The 7041-nt window shown below is 30.1% G+C and overlaps 1 pseudogene across 1 annotated transcript; it reads left to right on the top strand.

Moving 5' to 3' along the window:
• Positions 1-3907: 3907 nt before the first annotated feature.
• Positions 3908-5044, top strand: LOC149249107 (uncharacterized; annotated as a pseudogene). The gene is made up of 3 exons (XR_016265815.1): positions 3908-4291; positions 4415-4564; positions 4762-5044. The product of XR_016265815.1 is annotated as an uncharacterized LOC149249107 (transcript).
• Positions 5045-7041: the final 1997 nt, after the last annotated feature.

Here is a 7041-nt window from a genome sequence, read left to right as displayed (position 1 = left end):
AAAGGTAGAGGGGGGAAGAAAAGACACCTTGAAGTGGAAAATTGTTGAAAGTGAACATGATAAGTCCGAAAATGAATATGACAAGGCTAAAAGTGAAGAAGAATAAAATAAAAAATCTACAAAATCTACTAAATTAAGAAATAAAAAAAAATAAAGCTATAGGGAGAGTTCAAAAATACCACGCCACCCATATTTTATGGAGAAAAAGTAGATGGTGAAAAACTTGTTGCTGAATATAACCAAGTATTTTCAAGTATATGAATATTCCAACAATTTAAAGGCAATAATAGCAGTATATCTACAAGGCAAATCTTCACTATGGTGGGAGGAAGCAAAAAAAATGCACAATATAGAATAAAAGAAAATCACCTCGAAAGAATTCCAGAGGAAATTTAAGGAAAAATACATGGGTGAGAGGTATTACGATGACCAAGCCACATAATTTCATGACCTGCAGTTGGGAAAATTGAGTATGGATGAGTTTGTGGCAAAATTTACAAACCTATTAAGATATATTCCATACAATCGTCATGAAAAAGTGAAAGTACAATATTTTCTGAATTGTCTTCCTCTCTCATATAAAGAAAGAATTGAATTTGATAGCCTGAAGACCATGGATGAAGTGGTGTAAAACTCAAGGACCTTTTATCAACAATTCAAACAAAAGCGAAGGTTCAAAATCCTAGCCTAATAAAGAGAAAAGGTAAATTTGGAATTGGAATTAAGAAATCAAAATCCTCTATTCTGATTTTTTTGGAAAATATCATCAACATAAGAGGTTTAATCAGAATAATTAGCCACAACTTACACAATCCCCAACCGATTCCAAACAAACTAATATCAACAATAAAGGAACAAATGGTAGAAGAGATAAAGAAAATTTAAAATTTTGGCGATGTGGAGAACCCGATTTACTAAGGAACTACCGATACAATACTAGATCAATTCAAACATTGCAAGTTGTATGAGAAGCATCCACAATAAACGACATAACCAAGAACATACCAAATATTAATGCAACCTTAGAATAACGATAAGCAGAGCATCAATCAACCATTATTGAAATTAAAGGTACAATAATAGACCAATCTATATCAATTTTATTAGATCCAGGAGCTAGCCTTAGTTATATAAGTCCTCAATTTGTGGAAAGATACAAATTAAAAGATAAAATTTTAAAAAATTCATGGTTGGTTCCACTAGCTACAAGAGCTAAAAGAAAAGTAACAAATTGGGTTAAGCATTGTCCTATAAATTTAAATGGATGTAGAAAAAAATTAAATCTGAACATATTACCTCTAGTTTCATATGATCTACTAATAGGAATGGATTGGTTGGAGAAAAAAGAATTTGTAATAAACATTTTAGAGAAAAATATTACTTATATCATTGATGAAGGATATATTTAAATGATTAAGGGCATGCCCGGGCCTATCTCCACTAGATAAATTTCAGCCTTATTGCTAAAAAGGTGTTCCCAGGAAAAATGTAAATTGTTTGTCCTCCAATTAGAAGAAAACACACTAAAAACATGAGATAAAACTATAAACGATCTGACATTAATTAAATAATTTAAACATGTATTTCTAGAAGAAATTCTAGGATTAACGCTAAGCAGAGATATAGATTTTTAAATTGAATTGGTACTAGGAGCAACACCTGTATCTAGACCACCTTATAGAATGAGTGTGCCTAAACTTATGGAGTTGAAAATGCAATTTCAAGAGTTATTGGATAAAAAATATATTAGACCAATAGTTTCCCCTTGGATATCCTTGGTGCTATTTTTAAAGAAAAAGGGTGGGGATTTTAGGATGTGCATAGATTACATATAGCGAAACAAACTGACAATTAAAAATAAATATCATTTACCTCAAATATATGACCTGTTTGATCACATTAGAAGGAAAAGTGTGTTCTCAAAAATAGATCTGAGATAAGGTTATCATGAGTTAAGAATAAAAAATGGAGATATACACAAAACTACATTCAGAATAAGATATGGACACTATGAATTTGTGGGACTACCATTTTTTATTACCAATGCACTCGTTACTTTTATGTGCCTAATGAATAATATGCTTAAAAAAAGTTTAGACAAGTTTTTATTGCTATTTATTGATGATATCTTGATATATTTGAAAAAACCAAAAAGAATATGAACCATACTTAAGCATAGTGTTACAAACCTTGAGGGAACATCAACTATATGAAAAGTTCAACAAATGTGATTTTTATAAAGATTAAATTCAGTATTTTGGGAATGTCATTTCTAATAAAGGCATACCGATTGATCTTAAAATGGTCAAGGCCATTTTAAACTGGAAAATTCCCAAGGATGTTAACAATATTAAATCCTTCATGGGAATTATTGGTTATTATAGAAGATACATAAAAGGAATTTTTAAACTATCATACCCCATCAATTCTTTGCAGAAAAAAAGTGTAAAATTCAATTGGACATCAAAGTGTCAAGAAATCTTTGACAGATTAAAATACTTATTTACAATAGCTCAAATATTAAAATGTTGATTGAGAAAAAGGATTTTTTGTGTGTACAAATTCATGTCTTGAGGGGTTATGTGGTGTATTAATAAAGGAAAATTATTTGGTTTCTTATGAATCAAGGAAATTAAAGACTCATGAAAATAGCTATGATGTTAATGATCTAGAATTGGTTGTTATTATTCATGCATTAAAAATCTGGAGGCATTACCTATTTGGAAAAAAGTTTATTTTTTTAAACAAAGTCTTTTGGTAGAAATCACATGAGAGAATTGTTTTTTTGGCCGACGCGTTTCGAACCAACAAGTGTGGTTCATCATCGGGACCAGATGAAGAGGCAGACCATGGCAAAGGCTTAAATAAAAAGCAATGTAAAGACATAATTTCAAGTAATTGCTATATCTGAACAATAATGTTTAAATTATAATATTAATTTAATAATATATTAAAAAACAAATTTATTAAGTAAGGGCTATATTAAATGGCTAGTTTTTGAAAATTAATATTTAAATTAATTTATTAAAACCAAATATTACTATTTCTTGAAAATAATATTTAAATAATGATATTAGTTTATTAATTTATTAAAATATTAATATGTAACGGCTATATTAAATGGATAGTTTTTGAAAAAATATTTAAATAATGATATTATTTCATTAATTTATTAAAACCAAATGTTACTAGTTCTTAAAAAATAATATTTAAATAATAAAATAATATTTAAATAATGATATTAGTTTATTAATTTAATAAAATATTAATATGTAACGGCTATATTAAACAACTAGTTTTAAAAAAATAATATTTAAATTAATTTATTAAAAGCAAATATTACTAGTTTTTGAAAAATAATATTTAAACTGTGATATTAGTTTATTAATTTATTAAAAACAAATATTAACAAGTAACCGCTATATTAAACAACTAGGTTTTAAAATAAATAAATTAATAATCAAAATAAAAAAATTAATAAAAACTAGTGAAAACCTAAAAATTTTGAAGTACGCCTATATTAAACTAACTGGTTTCTTTTACTGGCCGTTATAAAAAACAAGACACTTATCACAAAAATTGTATCATGTGTTTGTATGACAAACAGAAGGAATAAAAACAAACAAGCACGTAGTTAGGTTATAAAAATTTGTATGATATGTTTGTATGACAAACGAAAGGAATAATTTAGCCGAGACATAATAAGCCCAAGAAATGTGGTGCAGCAACCAGCCGTTGAGGTGTGTGGCCGCGAAAATATCACCATAAATAATTTAGCCGAGACATCCATCACACCCTTAAGGAAGCGATGAGATGGGTGGGTGGCTAGGAACATCGCCACGGTTACACGTTATCCTCCATTGCCTTCTTCATCACTCTTATCTCCGGGAGAGGATGAGGCGAAGTGTTTTAGCCGACGACTAGGATTCCGTTTGGATAACATTGTACCTTCGCATCATCTAGTCCCTCTCGTCCACTCGACCCTTTTTAACTGCACCAATACCCATGATACTCTCGCCGCTTCTTCTTTTCATTTGTAGATTCCACAGTACCATCATACATTTGCATAGTAAATCTGTCATAGCCATGAGAATTCAACGAACCAATCGAATCGATCGGGGGTCGATTCTCATGCAAACACACGATGATCGGAAGAAGGATCCGCGTGTGCTCATGATCCGCACGGTTCAGCATTTGATCGAGAGATGTCTGCTCTTTCGTATGGACCTCCACGCATGCGTCGAAACCCTAGCCAAGCATGCCAACATAAACCCTATTCTCACCGTCGCAGGTCGCACTTCATTACTTTTCCCATCATTCGCTCTAATTTCTTCGTATTGACATTGTAGTTTATTGTAATGTTGGCATATGTTATTTATCGTTCAATATGAGATTATTAATGTAATGGCTGCAGTTTGGAAGGGTTTGTTAAATGAAAACGGGGATTTCTTCCGGGCCTATTTTGTAGGCAGCGCGAGATTATATAATCCTGCTCCTCCTGCACACGCGGGCAAGAAATAATTTGGTACACGTATCTCGGGGATGAATATCAGTAATGTAATCTGTAAGTATCTATCATTTTATTCTTCTCCCTTCCTCCTGTGGTGATGTGGGGATGGATCTTCATGTGGTAATTACTCATGCATGATCATGGTTATTTTATTTGGAATCACTGATTACATAAATCTTCCCAATGTTTTGTTTCATATTTCAATTAATTATGAACAGGCTTTGTTTCATATCTCAATTAATTATGAACAGACAAAGGACCGAGATCAGACTTGTTACAGGAACAATCTAAGACCATTCATACCGGTTGGGCGAGTATGTAGAATGCATGCTGGGCGACTCCTTTGCACATCCCAACCACGGGGACATTTGGGCAAAAACATTTTATTTTGTGTCAAATGGAAAAAAATTTACAAACGAAATTTACAGATCTACGCTTGCTTCACCATTAGCTCGAATCGTGTTCCATATAAACATGATTATGATTTTATTTAGGTTTAAGCTCACTTCTGTATGAAGCATGATTTTTATACGAGTTTATATATTAGAGTTTCTTTCTTGTATTTAATTTATTTATAAATTTATTTGTTTGAATTTCGGCTTTCTATGAAGTAAAATAGATCCGAGTTAAAAGCGATAAGAAAAAGTCAAATATTTAAAAAAATTTCCAGCCAGGAATATCTTTTTAAAAACCTTTTCTTAAAAATTCAATATATAAAAGAAAAGTTAGCTAATAATATTCATATATATTTTAAGAATTTTAAGTGTTAAACTTAAATGAGGTTTCATGGTACCCTGTTAAGTGATTGAAGGCTGATATTCATATGTTGATTATTCATATATATTTTAAGAATTTTAAGTGTTAGCTTAAATGATATTTCATGGTATTTTAGTAAGTGGTTGACGGTTGATATTGATGAGTTGATTAATAATAGGAGATTGACATTTTTTTATTTGGATATCAATTAATTTTCATAAGAGTAAGATTTTGGTTTGAATTTCTTCAATACATGTTATTTTTTTGTCTATGAATAGTCGTATATATCACAACATTAAATAGAAGCCATACTAATTCTCATAACTAACACAAATGGAGTTAGCCATGTAGGTAATAGAAGCCATACCAATTCTTATAACGAATACAAATAGAGTTAGCCATGTAGGTTTATTCCAGACATTTTTATAATCTCGTAATTTTAAATTAATTTTTGTTTTTTTAATTATTGTGTTGAGAGATATTTTTTATACCTTTGTATGAGCGATATGTTTAATTTCATGGATAGTTCACTTGGAGTTGATGTATAGAATTTGAAAAAAGTTATTAATAACATTTTTTCGTATCAACCATAAATAACATAGGTCAATATCCATTTCAAGTAAACTATTTTCACACACATAATTCACAGTAATATATATAATTGAAAATAATTATATATATATCTATATTAAAAAATTCCTATTCTAAATATAGGTGTTTTTTTGTTTTCATACATCCTAGTATGAGAGAGAGTGTAATCTTTTCAATGCTTAAGATGGAATTAAGATGATATTTTTCAGCTTCACATAAATGTGTAATTAGTTGCTTATGTAAAGTTGATAGTTGGAATATATATATATATATATATATATATATATATATATATAATGTTTCCATTTATTTTAATTTTGGATCTATTTTTAGTGGAAATACATCAAACTTTAAAGATACAAATCTCTCTCACATTTTTTAAACTAAAAAATATTTTCACCTCTAAAGATTTGATCTCTTGATACATGATAAATATGAAATTAAAATAATTCTATGATGATTTGAAAAACAAAATAAAATAAATAAATTTATATGAAACTATTGTTAATTAATTTTAGTGTCTTCTCATTATGGAGATTTTTGTTCCATTGTATTGTTAAGGAGACTTAATTCAACAATCCCTTTCAAAATAACATTTGTAGCTCATGCATTCATTAACCATGAGAGTGATGAGAAATGATGAAGAGGGATTGGATGATGATGCTAAGGCTCAAAGGGAGTAGTGTAGGTTTGTGAAAATGGAAAGGATGATCTTCTTGTTTTTTCTCAAGAATGAAATGGGATGGATGAATGATGAATAGATAGTGAATATGAAGTTGATAGACGGCTTGGAGTGCTGTGGTGACTAGGCCTTTGCAAAAATTTCTTCTTTTAACTGTTTTCCCCATTTCTTGAAATCATCACCCTTCATAATTTGACTTTTCAACATCGCATGAATGGAGGAGTGTGCTACAATTAACTAGTTAGGTGGATGAGACTGTTGACCCATCCTTAGCTTATAAAACCTCATCTCATGCATTGAAAACAAATTTCTAACTATAATATTCTCAAGGGAAGTGGTTAAGAATATTGCATACCTGTACCTACCTAATGGTTTTTGGAGAGACATGCATGCTGTTGCCAAGTTGATGTTGATGTGAAAGTGTTGGATGGTGATGCTAATGATCCTGATGTCACTGTTAAGTTCCAGAGGAGCTTCTTTCACCTTTGGATCTCCATGTTGA

Source organism: Pinus tabuliformis, chromosome 7 (assembly GCF_031772625.1).
Source record: "Pinus tabuliformis cultivar Carrire ecotype Pingquan chromosome 7, CPIR1, whole genome shotgun sequence".
NCBI lineage: Eukaryota > Viridiplantae > Streptophyta > Pinopsida > Pinales > Pinaceae > Pinus > Pinus tabuliformis.
Note: the sequence above shows the minus strand (reverse complement) of the source record. Positions and strands in the feature narration are given on the sequence as shown.